The sequence below is a fragment of the Chionomys nivalis genome, chromosome 22 (genome assembly GCF_950005125.1).
Source record: "Chionomys nivalis chromosome 22, mChiNiv1.1, whole genome shotgun sequence".
Lineage (NCBI taxonomy): Eukaryota > Metazoa > Chordata > Mammalia > Rodentia > Cricetidae > Chionomys > Chionomys nivalis.
Window position 1 is genome coordinate 3,209,837 of NC_080107.1, and position 18,715 is coordinate 3,228,551.

The following is an 18,715-nucleotide window of genomic DNA, read 5'->3' on the forward strand; positions in this document are numbered from 1 at the left end:
CTTGCAAATCCAAAATGGCATGAAGAATTGACTTTTCCTAATAGAGAACTGTCGTGTTTTATTTCTGAATGACGGTAACCTTCGAAATTGTTATATTTTTGCTTCTGGAGCCTTAGGATAGTTTCTGGAAAAAGTTAAATAGCATATAATATATTTGTGAATTAATCCTATATACATTTCACCCTCCTTGAACTCCTTTTTCCTATGAATTTCACCACACTTTTCCCAGGTGCATTAAGTATCTTTTTTTTCAGCTGTCCTTAGCTACTTGTCTCAAACCAATGAGTCTGTAACTACCAGAGACATATCTGATTTCCTGACCCTTCGCAGTGAAGGGCAGTACACACCAACAAGGATCTGGGACAGCTTATCAAACTCAAAAGAAAAAAAAAAAAGGAGTTTTCTGAAACTGAGAGAAAGAGAGCAGTGTCAGAGAATTGTAAATGAAATTTTAATAAAAATATTAAAGGGCCTAAAAAAGGATCCCATACCTTGTTTCCTTGGAAACTACAAAGTTAATATAAAGTAAGTACAATGTGTCCAGAAACTCTGTATTTGAAGTTTTTGCACTGTCTCCCTGTCCTCTGTGTCCATGTAATTTAAGAGTTCTAGGCATCACAGAGGTATTTAATTCTTATTGATGTAATGTCAAACACTACATTTTCCAGTAGCATAAAATGTTTTAGAACAAAGCACCTCAGTGGGTAGAGAATGTCTCACAAGGGACTGGGTGTTTATGGCACTTCCCATTTTCAGTACATCCTTGGGAGAAAAATCATTTCCTGTTAAATTACCTCTTCCCTTTGTGTGGGCTTGTTATTCAAGCCTAACCAAGAGCAAGAGAGACTTACTGAGTTAACATTTGCTTGCTCGTGTGTTTAAATAGCACATAAGAAGTTATGAAAAGTCAAAGTTTAAACTACAAAAGTTAAAATTACCAACCAAAACAACACAGCTTTTCTATATGCATGAACAAAGCACCAACGGTTCAGCCAGCACATTGCAACTGGTCCAACCCAGGTTTTTCCATCTGCTTTCACCTCTCCTTAGTTTGTCCTCCACTGGGTCCCACTGATGCAACAGGACGGAGCATGGAGGCTTGTTCCAGTTGAATCTTCCATTTTTATGATTGAAAAAATTGACTGTCAGTTCATAAGATTTAGGTCAGTTCTGAAATCCTGGCCTCCCGTTCATAGGTCCAATATTGATTTATTATGTAATTCAAAGTGTTGTGCTCAGAAAATTAACAAACTAAAAGATAAACTACCAAAAGCTTCTCTTTGAACATCTGCTAAAGCAACTCCCTATCTCTCCAGCCCCACCCTCAACACACATTCACCTGTCAAACAGGAAACACAAGGGACGGGGGAGGTATTTCTGCTCTTATCTACGCAGGAAAGTATTGGAAAAATCTATACAACCTTCGTAGTTGGACAGGATACAATTAAAATCACCTTCCTCCCAGAAAGTCTCAGAGAAGGATAGTAATCAGCATGGGCCTGCATGCCTGTAGGTAGCTATGGAAACAACATGTTGCTTTTCTGACTCTGACAGTGAGTCCTAACAACACAGGCTTCTCTGAGTCCTGAGGCCTGTGGTCATGATGTTAGCTGCTGTTTTGCAATGGCTGAAGCAATGATAGGTGCTAAGTTGGATGATGCTTTTAAGCCTTTTCAGAATAAAAATGCTACTATTACTAAATAATGATAATAAAATATTTTCCCTCTACATAGTTAAGGCCAAAGAATTCAGCCTTCCTGAAAAGCTTTTTCTTCCCCAGTTCTTTAGTTCTACATGTACATGCACAAGCAGCTGTCTCAGGAGGATGAACACTCAAGATCACGCAGGAGGCAGTGCAGCACAGTGATGCCCTTGGGATTTGGATATGGGCGACTTCGGTTCAAAGTCGGCTTCCATCATTCCTATACCTCTAGCCTTATGTATGAATCTAAATATGTCTAGCTGGAGAGACTTGACACTGGGGTTCTGTTAGTCACCAACAGTTAATGATAATGTCCCTGTAATAAGGCAAATGAGGGCAAATGTGCCAATTTCAGTACAGAGCCAGTTACACAGTGTGCACTCAGTGCTCTTCTCACATGGTCTCGGTTTCAAAGCACAAGAAAATAAAATTCTCCACTGCTCATCTTTCTAAATACAATAGTCTAAAAAATAAAATATACTTAATTTCTTAATTAAATAAAAGTCACATTCCAGCTAAATAAATTGGAGTTGTCACTACTGTAAAACTGTATTTACTATATGATTGTTCATGTCATCATGATTAATAACATATACAAGCTAGCAAGCATACTGGTCTAGATGCCAAAGCCAATTTCTTTAAGTTATCCTCTTTCAGGGAGATCGTGACATCTGTGGAAAGTGTGTGGGTTACAAGGTGTACTTGGGGGATGAGCTGGGAAGCAGTGCTGTGTGGGTTCTGTGCAGCACCAATCACAATGAACCTGGCTTCTGGAGCTAAGGATAACTTCACTTATAGGATGTAAGACTGGCCTTCAAAGAAGGCCATCTATAATGCCTTAGAAATAAAAAATATTTTACAAGGAAAAGAACTTATGTGAATCATACTCAATTCGGTAAATATACTTCTAGTGCCTACTATGAGCCTGTAAGAGACAATATTACCTATTGGAAACTTGTGAGGTATTTTAAATTTCAATAAATTCAGATAAAGAATACAGATAAGGATTGGTTTTGATAGAACAAAATTAAAAAACATATTTTAAAAAAGTATTTAGAGAGAGTTCCTATATGTCATCATAGCCTTGAAATAGAGTAGCTTTTCTAATGATGGCTCAAAATTCACATATTAATCCAAATATTATTATTCTTATGGGGAAAGCTGCTGATCATATTGCAGATAAATAGTTCATGTTCCACACTTTATAATTATTAAAAAAATAACAATAAAGTTCCTAAATGTACAGAGAAAAATGTTCAGAGAAAAGAAAATGCAAATCACTTTAGACAATGTCAAAATACTTATTTAGCAGTGTAATATAAAGTAATATAAATAAAAATACTCTAAGATAGCAACTTCATGGAGACAGGCTGACAAAAAAAAATCAAATTTTTGCGTACTTAAAGGTTAGCAAAGATCTGTACAATTCAAGAGGGCAATTTTCCAGTGCTTTCATCCCACGATTACACTTTGGAGAATTTACTGTGCAGATGGCCTTCTGTAGTGCCAAGTGATCTATGTGTAGCTATTGCTGCTGTACTGACTCAGAGATAGAAAAGTTGTGTAAGCAACCAAAACGATCAAGCACTGCTGAAGTAACAACAAGGCTGAGGACAAAACTCAGAGGTAGAAGACTTGCCTAACTATGCAATGCCCTGGTTATATCCTCAGGACCACAAAAGATAGTAGTAGTAGTAGTAGTATGTCCTTAAAACAGACTGTAGCATGGATAGCAAAAACCCAGAGACAGATATTAGAATTCAACCCGAAGCTCAGAGAAGCAAATCAGCCAAGCCACTTGAGAGCTCTAACCTTTATGAAATCTTCAGAATGAAAAGAGTGAGTTCCTGTCTCATCCCGCCTTATATCCCTCTCTAGTGCTGGGATTAAAGGCTGCACCACCACTCGGCCTCTATGGCTAACTAGTGTTTTGCTAGAATTAAAGGTGTGTGCCAACACTGCCTGGACCCTAGTAGCTTAGTTTTACACTCTGATCTTCAAGCAAGCTTTATTTATTAAAACATAAATAAAATACCTCTACACAGGCTGTTAGACTTCAGTAAATGAAATACAGACCTAAACGGAGAACTCTCAAAAGTAAACTCTAAAATGGCTGGAAGACACTAAAGGAAATGCCCAACATCCTTAGTCGTCAGAGAAATGCAAATCAAAACAACTCTAGATTCCATCTTATACCTGTAAGAATGGCCAAGATCAAAAACACTGATGACAGCTTATGCTGGAGAGGTTGTGGGGAAAAGGGAACACTCCTGCATTGCTGGTGGGAGTACTGTCTGGTACAGCCCCTTTGGAAATCAGTATAGCGATTTCAGAAAACTAGAAAACAACTTTCCTCAATATCCAGCAGTATTACTTTTGGCTATATATCCAAAGGATGCTCAATTGTACCACAAGGACATGTGCTCAACTATGTTCATAGCAGCATTGTTTGTCATAGCTAGAACCTGGAAACAACCTAAATGCCCCTTGACCAGAGAATGGATAAGGAAAATGTGGTACATTTACACAATGGAGTACTACACAGCAGAAAAAAAAAGACATCTGTAATTTTGCAGGCAAATGGATGGAGCTAGAAAACATCATATTGAGTGAGGTAACTCAGACCCAGAAAAACAATTATTATATTTACTCACTCATAAGTAGTTTTTAAACATAAAGCAAAGAAAACAAGCCTACAAATCACAATCCCAGAGAATCTAAACAACAACGAGGACCCTAAGAGAGACATACATGGATCTAATCTCCATGGGAAGTAGAAAAAGGCAAGATCTCCTGAGTAAATTGGGAGCATGGGGGCCATGGGGAAGGGTTGAAAGGGAGGGGAAATGCAGGAATGGAAGCAGAGAAAAATGTATATCTCAATAAAATGAATAAAAAAAGAAAAGAAAAATGTAAAATCAAAGTTTGAACTAAGATGAGCCACTGGAACTCAGAAATAGTACATTGTACTCAATCAGCTTGGCAAAAAAAAGAAAAAACATAAAAAATAAATGATTGTTTCCTCATCTGATGTTCATGCACCTTAGGCATCCCATCTGTGAACATAAGCTTTGACTGTTGAGATATTTGTCTTTTATAAAGGTCATACTCAAAGAGTTCAGGAAATGACTTTAGGGGACCTGTGAAGAGACAGTTGATAGGAGATAAAACACAAGGGCTAAAGGAGAAGAAGAGACAGGAGGGATTAAAGAGGAAGACTATCGAAAACCAGATGGTAGGGTAGAGGAGGAAATATGGGTATTGGGGACTAAAGTCTTTCAAAAAGATATACAGAAGCAAAACTACTATAGATGCTTCTGAGTGTGTGTGTGTGTATGTGTGTGTGTGTGTGTGACACATAAATACATACAAATAGTTAAAATGGAGATGGGTTTACTCTATAGTAGTACAACAGTGTTTCTCCTAGAAATCAAAGGCAAACAAAAGTCCAGTGCCAGGAAGAGCTTATTCTTTTGGAACTGGCCTGTTAGACGCCATAGGCTCTTAGGTGTTACAGGCTGTAGGCACCAGAACTTGACAGGGAAACCTTGCTGGTAAAGACCTCACAAACTGTTGTCATAGAGTATGATGAAATCGAACTTGTAGAGCCCTGGAGGCATCTTCCTTTTTGTCTAGTTTTTCAGGGGCTAGAAGGTGTTAAGAGTTCCACCTGAGAAATACCTGTTCACAACACCCAGTTGTGAACTCTGAAAACTACAATAATACAGGTCTGAACCCGAGTTCTTAGAGCAAGTTGGTCACTGTGACATTTTAGTGTTCTCCTTTATCCCAGCTTCCTTAAGGAAATGGCTTCCTGAGTCTGAGACTTTCCCTGCCCACCCTTCACATTTCTGAAAGAGCAACTCTGAGACCCAAATGCTGACACCACAGAACCTTTAACAACACGTTTTTCTCAAATGTTCCCAAAAGGTCCTACAAAGTCTGTGGCACCTTCAGAAAAGCAGGTCCCCGAAGCCGTGAGGTCACACAGCCACCTGGCTCCTTAAATTGCTAAACAGGGCATTTTCAGTTTTTTTCTCCCGAAAGTGGTTTCTGAGATGCTGGAACAGGGGAAGAGGTCAAAACCGAGCTAGCCAGCAGCCAAGGACTGAGCTGTAAGTTGGGAGTCTTTATCCAGGTGGAAGTGAAAGTTGAGAATTCGTTCACCTGAGCTCTGAGGCCAACACTGTCCCAAATGGCCTTACTGTGGAAGGGTGGGCCAGTGAAAATCTCGGACTAAGAGAACTAAAACTCATGAACTCTTCAGTCTGCTGTAGATAATGTAAAAACCCACTTTAATTTTAAATTGCAGACGGCAAAAGAAACTTACCGATATTTTAGTGGTTTGCAATTATTTATCTTGAAATGTATATTTACAAGTCATGGAAGCTAGGCTTTAATTGCATTTTAGAGGCTTTAATTAAATTCCCGAATCTAAAGACTTAAATGTTTGTTTGTTTTTTCCAGCTGCCAAGTTATAACTGACACATATAGAGAGAGGAATTTAAAATGGAATTGCACGGGCAGAGGCAACGCTTAATGCCTGCTGCCGAGCACGAAACAGGATGCTGGATACTGCCGGCTCAGCAGACTGCGGCTTAACTGCCAAAGCCTGACAGAAAGGCTGCTTTTCTTCAGAGGAAGCTAAATGTTTTAGAGGGTTGCATTGGACTGCATTTGTAAAAGTATCTACAGCTTATTTTCATTTGAATTATAACCTTTACTTAAGAACTTAATTTTTTATTTGTTCCAGACGAGCAACCTATATACTCAAAAAAGCACGACAGGACTCATGGCTAAAGCATCTTGGAAAGACAATTTTGGAAGCCTATGAATCCCTACCCAACATTTAAAATTATGAAATTGTGACCTGCCCCCAAAGTGAGGCTTAAATATAGTATAAGTGACAATATTTTATAAATGTTAAAAAATCAAATGACAGGAGCTTAAAGTGAAAAAAAAGGCTGTCTGGACATCAATTCAAACACAACCTTACCACTTCGACTTGGTCTTCACAGGACAACAGTAAAAATTAGCAAAAGCCAGGATAAATTGCTCTTTAGAGGAAACAGGATGTTAGCAGTGCCCTTTAGAAACACAAAGATAGAGGTGAGGGTGAGTAGTAGAAAACCTATTCAATCCTCTTATCAAATCCTGATTTAAATATCTGTGGGACCTTAGAGAAGCCCTATTTAAAATATTTGTTAAATTTACATTTCCAAGCTATGTTACTTAAATAAAATGTAAGAAAAATATTCTCAGACTATGGCATGCAAATGACAACTTCTGTGGCTGAATGACAAATCCCGACATTTGTTCTGCCCTCATCACACATTCCTATCATGCTAATGGCACCAGAGGCACCCTTCTCATGGACTCTTCTAACTAACTTTGCAAGTTTTAAATGAAAGAACTCAACACGGAGCTACATAAGTAAATAAATTTGCATCAAGTAAGTCAGATTTTCCGGGCTGTATGACACGGACATTGAGGGACAAACAGCATCTCAGTATTTGTATCTCTTTAAAACAATAAACCTGGTGAATATCTGAGAGTGTTTTCAGTTCCTCTGACAATTGAACTGGTTTTCAGACCATGATTTTCAGTCTTTAGTATTTAGAGGCTTACTGTATGTTTTTCATTCTGTCTACTAGATTAATATGATATAGGCATTCTGGACTCCATTCTGTCTACTAGATTAATATGATATATGAATTCTGGACCTCCGTTCTGTGTACTAGATTAATATGATATAGGAATTCTGGACCTCAGCTTTCATATTCGGTGGCCAATCACAAGATCTAAATGGTCTAGGAGGGCATGAGAGTTCCCTCCTGCCAGAAATTGCTTTATTACCAAGGAAGCTGACATATTTATTGCTGTCTGTAAGACTTTGATCTGGTTCTGAATTCAGTTGGGAAGATAAATGCTACTTATTGATTCCTTAAAAGCTGGGTGATGAGGATAAATCTCAGTCTAGCCCTACTGTAGGACATCTTTCCTACACATCAGGGATGAGAGATGTCACGAGTTAGTATGTGAAAAGACATAAAGAAGGGGTCTCTAGAGAGAAGAGGTCCCTTTGCACACAAGAGAGAAATCATCATTATACATTCAACCGCCTCTTCTGTCATATCCAGAATAACCTCAGTGGGCCAGAGCCGTGATCAGTACCATGCCTGGGTTAAAATCTGGGCTTCTTTATGAGTGTCACACAGAATACTTCAGCTTCAGGTAGAAAATCTTTTTAGACATAGACTTGTCTGAAAATTGTAGAGATTATTCCTAAATAAATGAAGTTCTCCCTATCCTTGGGAGAGAATAAACAGGGCCACCAACTGACAGGAATAATGGCACTGTGTAATAATGGCACTGCATTAAATTATAATTTTAAAAAGTACTCCTTTTTCTTCCTAGGAGATCTTAAATCTTACTTTGGGGAATCGATTAAAGCAGATGTCCCGGGCATGTCAACTACCTAAGTTAATGCGGTCATTCAAGATCCTTACATCGGGAAAGGCAGAAGTTTGTTTGCAGTTTATTAAGTATCAATAAGTGAAATATACAAGAGAATAGAATCTCATAAGAAAGTATCAAAAGGACATAAGTGACTAAACTACCTTGTTTCTTTCCTAAATAGGAAAACTGAAACTAGATTTCATCACTGGGTTACTTACGAGGTCAGCGGGTTACTTGATGAAATAAGCCCTTTTCTCCCCGTTTCTTCTGTTCATATGGTTTATCACAGCAATAAAAACCCCAAAGAAGACAAAATGTCTTCAAGTCAATCTCACTTCCTATGATGTAGTCTTCCAAACAATAGTATGTAAAGTTTTCATTAATGAAGCAAATCATAATGTCATATCTCTACTAGAGCCAGAGATAAAACTGAGACTCCACTCTTGTGACTAGGGGGAGTGGCTTTTCCTTAATGGGTGTCAGTAAAGCTGGGATATATCCACCTTTTCAGATGGTATGTTAAATCCTAAAGAAATATGGGGAAGTGAAATGTCTGTCAAAGATTCCCAAGTCTTCAAATTTTAATATAAAAATGATGGGATCATTTGGAGTCCTGGCCTCCAGCTGCTCTTCCCTGCTAGAGATCTTTACTTTCCTTCTGATTTGAGTTACTGAAAGCTGTGTCAAAGTTGTTTACCAGCTCTGCTTCACGAGCAAAGGTTGCCTTGGCCTTGAGGATCAGAGGATAAGGCTTTCACCTGTTGGCCCATCTGACTGTTGGGTATATAAGCCTCCACGGTGTTATTGAATAGGGGGCTTCTTACCAGTGACTAGAGGTCCGTGTCTCTGTCTCTCTGTCTGTGTGTCTTTGTGTGTTTCAATCTCCAGCCTTTTGCCTGAAGCTCGCGAACTGTATGTAGTGCATAGAGCACAGACAGGCGTCGTGTGCTGTATAAAAATACTAAAATGATTGAATGGCATACAACATATTTAAAGTACAATTTATAAAGGATCACTGATCTCAAGGAATAAACCAATGTACAGGTGAATGAAGCAAAGGGGCCAATGTGTTCCTCAGATGAAAGTTTCAGCACAAAGATGGGAAGTCTGAAAAACAACATGTAAATGACAACCATGAAATGACAAGCTCAAATCAGAGCGAAATAAAATAAAGTCGTGGGAGGAGGGGAAGGAGAGGGAACTGGGATTGGTATGTAAAATAAAAAAAATGTTTAAAAAGTAAACTATCGATAAAAAAGCATCACAATTAGATTAAGCAAAGGAATGAGTATCAGGCTCAGAATAGAACATGATTGAACACTTAGGTAGCAGGGAAGAAAATGATGAAGATCACAGCTTTCAATAACTTGGTACCAAACACAGGAGTCTTTGGTCTGAAGAACACAGGTGAGATAGAGGCTATATCATAGAGGCACATAGGTGATTGATTATTGAGGGCCCAGCTTACGGACAATGCTAGAAAAATCAGAACTGTCAGTCACGCTATTCTGTAAAGCCTGCTTTCATCGGATCTTCCAGAATTCTGAGCATTGTTTCTCCACCAATAGAACCTATCTTTATGCTTATTACAAATCATTCCTCCCTAGGCTCTTCTCCTGAGCACCAGTTCTCTGTCAATAAAACTCATTCTTGTGTAAAAGGTCACAGGTGCTTGGCTAAAAAAAAAAAAAAAAAGTGTATTTAACAAGGGAGTTTGGCTGTAGCCATGCCTAAAGCTTTGTTGTGATAACTGTCACATGTAAGCTTTCTTCCAAAGTTTTACTGTGTTTAAGCGTGTAAGAAAAAATAAACTACTTGGTGGGACTCCAGAAGTTTTTGACCCAGCACTGGTTACGCTGTGCTAAGCCAAGTTTCCTTTATATGTCACCCGGATGTTTCTTTGTCACCTTGCAGGGATTTCCCACCCGCAGCTGGCACCCAAAAGGTTTGGTCCTCAGAGACCTGGGCCACTCACTGAGAAGAGTTCTCAACCTAAGTAAAAGGGTGGAAATTAACATGGGTTCTATGAGTCCTTTGAGACAAAGCATTTTGTGCAACTACTGAGATGTTAAGATCCAGAGGTACAAAATATTCAGAACAACAGCTCTGCAACTTTATACTCCTAATGTAAGGAGAGCCTGTGAAAGGGGAGGAAAAAATCCCTGTCAAGTATTAGTATTGTTGTTCTTGTTTTAATCAGAAAGAGAATTTTTTCCACTGGACACATCTTGCCAAACATGCCAAATGTACTCTCTGCAGCCTCTCGAGCTTGGGGTGGTCACTCAGCTGAGCTCCTCAGGGGTTCAGGGTTCTCTGCTCTGTCAGGATCTGACCAGAACTCAAAGTCCTCTGGACTGCTGGGGTCTGACTGAGCTCAGGGCTGCATCTGAAAGGCAGGCAGGGCTCCACTACCTGCTGCAGCATGAACTAACTCAGCTGCCGCAGAACTTAGATTTTTGTTATTATTGTTGTTTGCTTGCTGGCTTGCTTGATTTTTGTTAGTTTCCTTTTTTGTTTTTCCCTCATCATGGTAACAATTCAGTATAGATTCATCAATGGTCATGGGGGAAATTAAAAAAGGCCCAACGTCTAGTACTGAAACAATTGCAGTGAGAAAATAAACACTTAAGCCAACACCGTTCAAATTTCCTGAGGAATTAGTCATTCATGTATGAGTGACATTCTCCTCTTCTGCTTGTCTGTCTGATTAATACTTAATTGAATGCTAAACTTTCTGGGTAAAGAAACTAAAATAAGAAAATTTCACATTTTGGGCTATGTCAGTTTGGTTTTCTCTTATCTGTCTCTTACGCCAGTATGCAGGCAGGAAGTATAGTAGCAGAAACCAGACCGGGAGAAATCTGGAAGAGAAAAGGCTCAGTCTACAGTCATCACCCAGGCACAGGGGAATCATCAAGATGAGAATGCCCCACTGATAAAAGCCACATGGCTAACACAGACAAAAAGTATGTGTTAGTTTAAGATATAAGAGTTAGTTAATAAGAATCCTTAGCTAATAGGCCAACCAGTTTATAATTAATGTAAGCTTCGGTGTGTTTCTTTGGGACTGAACAGCTGTGGGACCCAGAGGGACAAAATCCTCAGTCTACACACTGTGTCATCTCTGGAACCTGACTTTGTTAAATAACTCTGCACATGTCCTTTCTAGGACTCTCATAGCAACAAATGTTAATAATGTTATTGCCCGTACTAGCAAATAATTTCTAAAACTTTAATATTAACCAAGTTACTGAAATCTCTTACTATTCAGAGGGTCAAGCTATGTGGAACAACATAAATACTTAACTGACAAATTTTAATAATAAAACAGGGGATATATGTACCCATCTATATCCTACATATCATGTTATATTTAGTTATGCTAATGCTATTTTTTTAAAATTCACTTTAAAGAACAATGTTTCTGATGCTGCCCAAAAGCATTTTTGGTCTAAAGAAACTACAGCCTAAATAAAGTATATGGTAAATGAAAATGTCTAGAAAACGATCCATGAAAGGAATTTGATGCTAACATTGAGATGAGGTTATGCTTATATCTTTCCAGAAAATAAATGAAGTCCCAGATAGATCCTGATCCAGGACAAAAAGCTAGAGATCAATCCCTGGGCCAATGAACCGTTTAAAAAAATATGATAAATCCATCAAGAAGAGATGTCCCAAGAGGAAAAGTAAGCTGATAATTTGGAGAAATATCAAGACTTTAACTCATCAACTGAGGCATTGGAAAAACAGCAAGGCCACTACACTACTGACCCCCAAAAGGATGGTGTTACATTCACTGACCATATCACATGTTAACCCTCAGTAAATCAATGCAGATTCCAAATGCCTTTTGTCAGAGGGATAAAAGGCATACTGTAGCAGGAGACAGAATAATAGTGTTTTGCCATGCTGAAGACTGTCTTTATCCTTTAGCACAAGTTTTCTGAATAAAATATGGTATTCAAATATTTAGTCACATGAAAGGGAAATATTTTGGTTAAAATAATCTAACTCTAAACACAATAATATGGATTTTAGCATAATTAAGTACTATTTGGAAAGTTATGATAGTGGAGATTATAGTTATATGAAGATGAAAAAGAGAAAGCTTGCTGTATTGCTTACCAAAGTTGGTATTATGCTACCTGGGATGATGCTATCTGTTGCCAACATTTAGAAAATAACTACTGCCTTTATTGGTCTCATGGTAATCAGTAAGAACAATCTTTTGGTGACAGAGGAAACCTATATATTCTAGGATCTTAAAAAGAAATTTATATGGCATAGTACTGTAGAAGTTTCTGTTCCACCCAGTCCTGCAGTCATTCAATCCCAAAGAAATACACAGAGGGCTATATTAATTATAAACTGCTCAGCCTATTAGTGCAGGCTTATTATTAACTACTTTTTTGATATTTTGTTTAGTTTTTTTTTTTTGAGACAGAGTTTTTTCTCTGCAGCTTTGAGGCCGGTCCTGGAACTAGTTTTTGTAGACCAGCCTGACCTTGAACTCACAGAGATTCACGTGCCTCTGCCTCCTGAGTGCTGGAGTTAAAGATGTGTGCCAATACTGCCTGGCTTATTAACTACCTCTTACAAGTTAAATTAAACCTGTCTATGTTTAGTCACATGGCTTGGTACCTTTGCTCAGTAAGGCATTTTCATCTTGTTTTTTCTGTGTCTGGCTGGTGACTGACTATTTTTTCTCTTCACAGAATTATTAGTCTAGTCACCCCAACTACACTTCCTTTCTGGCTACTAGCCGATCAGCATTTTATTAAGCTAATACAATTGAGAAATCTTTACAGTGTACAAGAACATTATCCCACAGCAGAGTAGCCACTCGTAAGCACTATGGACAAATAATAGGGGACACAATAGAATCTATTGGTAGCCATATTCATATGATATTCCTGTCAATGATGTTTTTCTATCATACTGTTTATGCTTTAAATGCTCTTATATCCCTCCCTATAGCAATGTCACTTCTAATCACACCATTCTTCTGGTAATGAACTATCTTTGAAATGGACCATGTATGTATGCGTGTGTGTATGTGTGTGTGTGTGTTAAAATGCAACTCATGCTATCCCTTCCTTTTGGTTACAACAATTTGTGGGGTAGTAGGCCACATTACACCCATTTTGCTCAGTAAATATTTGCAAGCAATCAACAGAGAGAGCTCTCCCAGACAACAATGGCCATTCTTTGCATCTGTTAGATCTTATAATGGTTGTATCCACAATGATTTTTGTTTGTTTGTTTGTTTGTTGTTCAATTTTTGCCTATTCCTGGTATAGTTACTGAATACAAAGACAGGTCTCAAAAATGATCTGTATGATTAGTATAACTACTAATATTACAGCAAAAATATTAGCAAAAATCAACAATGATATGGCTGAATTGAGGACCACAGTTTTACAAAATAAAGCTACTATAGATTACTGGTTTCTCAAGCATAATTTTAGTTATCAACAATTTCCAGGCATGGGTTTCTTTAATGTGCAAGAATTTTCCCAAACTACTGATAGCGAAATTAATGATTTGCGTAAAGAGTTAGGCAAAATCCCTCAAGTGATCTTTGAATGGCACTCATGGTTAAGGTGGCTTTCCCCTTTCCTTGGGCCTCTGTTAACTATTTTTACCATTCGCTTTTGTTCGCCTATATTAATTAAATAGACATAGAGACTATTCATTCAGTCATGGCTCTATTACAGTCACTATTTTTCTTTAAAACATTAGAAGTGGGGACATTAGAGAACACAGCTTACAGATAGCACTTGGGAAGTCAGAATTGTTAAACACAGGCTTTTCTATTCAACCAAGGTATGTACATACCTGTTTTTCATCCAGAAATCTGCTTATGGGTGCATTAATACATGGCTATCTTTGGTATTTTGTAAAGCCAGTCTTCATCAAATCCCCAGAATTCTGGGCATTGTCTCTCAGTCAACAGAACCACCTTTATGTTTATTACAAACCCTTCTGACCTAGGCCCTTATCCTGAGCACTGTTTCTCTGTAAATATGCCTCATTTTTGTGTAAAAGGTCACAAGTATCTTAATAAAGAACTGTGCTTTGCAAAGGAATTTTGATGTAGCCATATCTGAAGCTTCGTTGTGACGGCTATTATGTGGAAATACCCACCAAAGTTTTACTGTATTTAAATGTGCAATTAAAATAACTGCTTGGTCAGACTCCAGAAATTTTTCACACAGAATCAGCTAAGTTATGCTGACCCAAGTTTCATTTTTACCTCTTCTGGATCATCTCCCTGCTGACCATGAAGTTTGTGGTGACACCTGCCAGTGATATATAAGCTAAAGGCATAGAAAATGTATTCATGGAAATGTTCAAAGTCTAAGGAAAGAGGCATACATCCAAGCACAAAAGAAATTTACAACCCCAAGTAGATATGACCAGGAAAAAAAAAACATTTTTACATCACATTATTGTGAAAATGCCAAATATGCAGAAAAGAGAGATAATTGAAAACTGTGATCACAATGCACCAAATTATTTATAAAGGCAAACCAATCAAAATAAAACCTTACTTTTCAGCCAAAAGTTCTAAAACCAAGGAATTTATAATATTTAAAACTTTGACAATAAACTGCTGATCCAAATATTACTATGTCTAGAAAAAATATTTTTTAAAATATATGGAGAAGATGATGGAGATACATAAGCAAAGCCTGTCATGCACACATATAAAAATGTCTCAATGAAGTCTTTACTTTAGACCAACTAATATTTACTAAGAAAAAAATATTTTCACTCAGTAAAATCATTGCTGTATTTGATTGATAATATATGTAATTCCAAGAACTTGACCTAATAGGCAAAATCACTACTTCCCTTATTACTAAATTTTGTATTTATAACTTCATAGTCCTTCTACTTTCTCCCTTTCTGTCTCTGTAGTAGAGAAATCTTTGAAGTATTTTGCAATCAATCATAAGAGATGTAATTAAAAACTAGAATCACTACTCCCATGATTTATTTTGCAATACATTAGATTAGAATTAAAATATTTGAGTATTTATTCAAACAATAAAAATATTCATCTATTATGAATAATCTAATTCAATTTTATGAATTACTAGGTACCCCATACTACTGAGATGTGTATAAATCTAAAACATTATAAAAGTTTTGAAATTGATGTAGAAGCTTCATAATTATTGAAAGTATAATGAACAAATAGTTTTGGGACACACAGTTCCCGAAGAGGGAATATGTGCCAAACATATTAAGGTTATAACCTTTAGCAAGCAATTCCAAAAGAACTAATTAATTCAAATATTAAAAAGTTTGCATGCAGAAAATTAACTTAAACCACTATTGTTTGAAGAGAAAAATACTAAAGAAATATGACTATAAATCAACTATCATGCAATATGCAACAGGAAAAGTGGAATAAATTCTTGCCACTTGACTCATAGGTAGAATAAATTTTCAAACCTTGCTTCCTTTACTCCCTACTATGTAGATTATTTGTCAAACATCAGAAATTGGACTCCCATTCAGAGCCAACAGACACATGAAACTTCCATTTGATATTACCCCAATGGTCAAGAAGGACAATTTTGTGTCAAACCCTCCTGTTGTTGTTGCTCATCAACTCATTGCATTATTGATTAAAATAAACGACTTTGATGCTGAGTCAACCTGGGGATTACTTCTACTACAAAACACAGAGAACATAAAGCACACGGATGCAAGCTATCTTTGTTTTGTGTCCTTACTAGCCTCAGAGACAACTGCTTTGATATGTCCTCTACTTCTACCATTCCTCACATTTCACCTCAGGAACTCGTTAGTGCTAAAACGTCAACTTTCACATTGCTGCCTACCATGCTATCCATGGAGACTTTTTTTTTCAAAGTTATCCTTTTAGCGGCAAATTCAGATTACTTATGTTAAAATGATCATTATCCCTTCAAATAGCCTTTTTTTCCTTTATTTGTTTATTCATTCTTTCCAGTAAGAGGTAGCTAGTGAAAACATACCCTATTTTCTGCACTGTCATGGGCATTAGGATGACAACAATGGATAAAACAGACAGATTTCCTTAATTAATGGATAGAGACGAGTTCTAAAAGGCAATTTTAACTGATTGAAAGACAACGAAGTCCTAATATAATACAAATGGGCTCGCCCACATAAAATTACATGGAAACTTCTATTCCAATTGAATCTTAGGTAATAACCACTTAGGAGGAAGTGCGATGCTTTTAGGCATTATTGACCCCAGCTGATACATCTGATACACAGCTTCTGCACCTAAGGTTCAGAAAGCATCTTATAAGAGGAGGCAAAAAGATTCCAAGAGACAGAACCAGGGCATCTGTGTAAGATTGTGTCTTCTATACATGACAAGAAAGCTGCACTCATAAAATCTCAACAATATTGGTGTCTAAATAAGATGTGAACACTGACAATATTGTTTTATGTGTCAGTCTGAATGGGAGAAATCTCACAAGTCCCCTCCCTAGTTGCAGGTCTACAGGCGAGTAATGACTTCCAAGACAGGTGAAATTAGCCTTTCTTAGAAATGAACAGCTTAATTGTTTTCAAATACCTAGTGGTCAGTCCTAAAAACATATATATAGAGACAATATTAAATTGATTTACCAATTTATATTTATAATTTTTAAAGTCTGTATACATGTAACTATGTACACATTAATTATCGATACATAATAGCTAATTAAAGAGGGGGAAGAAAACAGTAGTGATAATGCATGAAAGAAGGAGGTCGTGGAGGTAGAGGAATGAAGGGGGAGTAAATATATTTGTAGGAACTGACAATTACTTTGGCTTTTTTGAAAGAACTGAAAATATCACCGATTTGAACTATAATGTTACAATGCTTAAAGTAACGTTATAATTGGATGATGGAGTTATTCTATATTTTATTTAAAATATTTAAAGTAAAATATTGTGTCACAATATAACAACGAATTCTATCAAGTCAGAAAAAAACAGATATTTTGGTACCCATAGCAAAATAAATCTGTCTTAGGACATTTATTGACATGTGAGTGTATGGCTTATTACCTTAAAGAAGACATAGTTCATATAAGTAGGTATTCTGTGATCTTAAAACATGCATGTATAAGTATATGTATGTGCATGTATACATACATGTAACACACTTCTGAAACATAAACATATAACTGAAAGAATATAAATGAGGTCAAATATTATGATAACTTGACTCTATATTGACATGAAGATATAAAGGGGAAATAAGAGTTAAAAATCAGCATAGTATTATACACACACACACGTAGAATTATATTATACATACACTGAGTAATATTTTATTCTGCTATGACGAACTTTCAGACTTAATTCCTCTAAAACAGGATCCAAATAGAGGGTTGTTGATTAAGATTAAGTAATAGACTCTGAGAGGAGAGGGCAACTTTATTAAGAAGTGCTTTCAGGATTAAGAACAGGGGAAGGAATGAGCAATGAAGACAAAGTAGAAGAGGAAAGATTCAGTAGGAAAAGGAGAGGCTGATCTATGATTCATTCTCAGCATAGGACAATGAACTTCATGCAGAATTTCAAACTGGAATGACATTTCTGAGCTGTAGATGGATGTGGCTCAGCCTAAAATAGGTATGATCCCGAGCAAGGCAGCTGTCTTCAGTTTAGCCATTTATCCAGGCCAGCTCATATCTGAAGACAATCACCAGTCTAGAAAGACGGCAGTAAACCTAGGTCCACATGAAGAGTATGCTGCGAATACCACTTTACCAAAGTCCTTTCCTTTGCCCTGATTTCCACCCTAAAAATGAGATCCACAACTGCACAGCTCCGATGTCATCTTCAGTGAGCCAAAAGAGGGTGGACAAACAATTCATAATACTCACATACTGCACACGCCATGTGTGAAATAGCACACCCCTCCAAAAGATAGTGAATCAACGGTTGCAACTAAGACGGAAGATTAAGTGAAAGACGTGAAAATATCCATCATCCTCTTTATCTCTTTACAGCTCCATTTCTGGAACAGTGGGGTTTATCTGTGGTTTCTATTGTCTTGACCATAACTCATCTCAGGAGATGAAGAAAACAAGGATGGGGGAGAGGAGAGAGCCTCTCACTTCTTAAATCAATGACCACTTTCTACAAGAATGTGGTCTATAGGTGAAGAGGTAATAAATGAGGTTTCAAAGCAATAGGATTTTAATTGAATGAATGTTAATAAATGTTAATAAATTTAGTTGAATGAATGTTAAAAAGAACATAAGAGTATATGAATCGATTATATTGGAGAACGTGGCCTTTTAAAATATTGAAATAGGATTCTTGTTATATACATCCTGTATATATGTATATATAATGAATTCTACAAACTTATTAACAATTAATTTTCAACTTGTGAAATTTAATAATCACTCGACACACATATACATATCCTGCCAAAAATACATTCCAAATGCCTATTAATTACAAGAAAAAAGTAAAATTAAATAGATGCATAAACATGCTGAGGCTAGGAAGAAAGTCACTCAAATGAAGAAAAAGCATGAA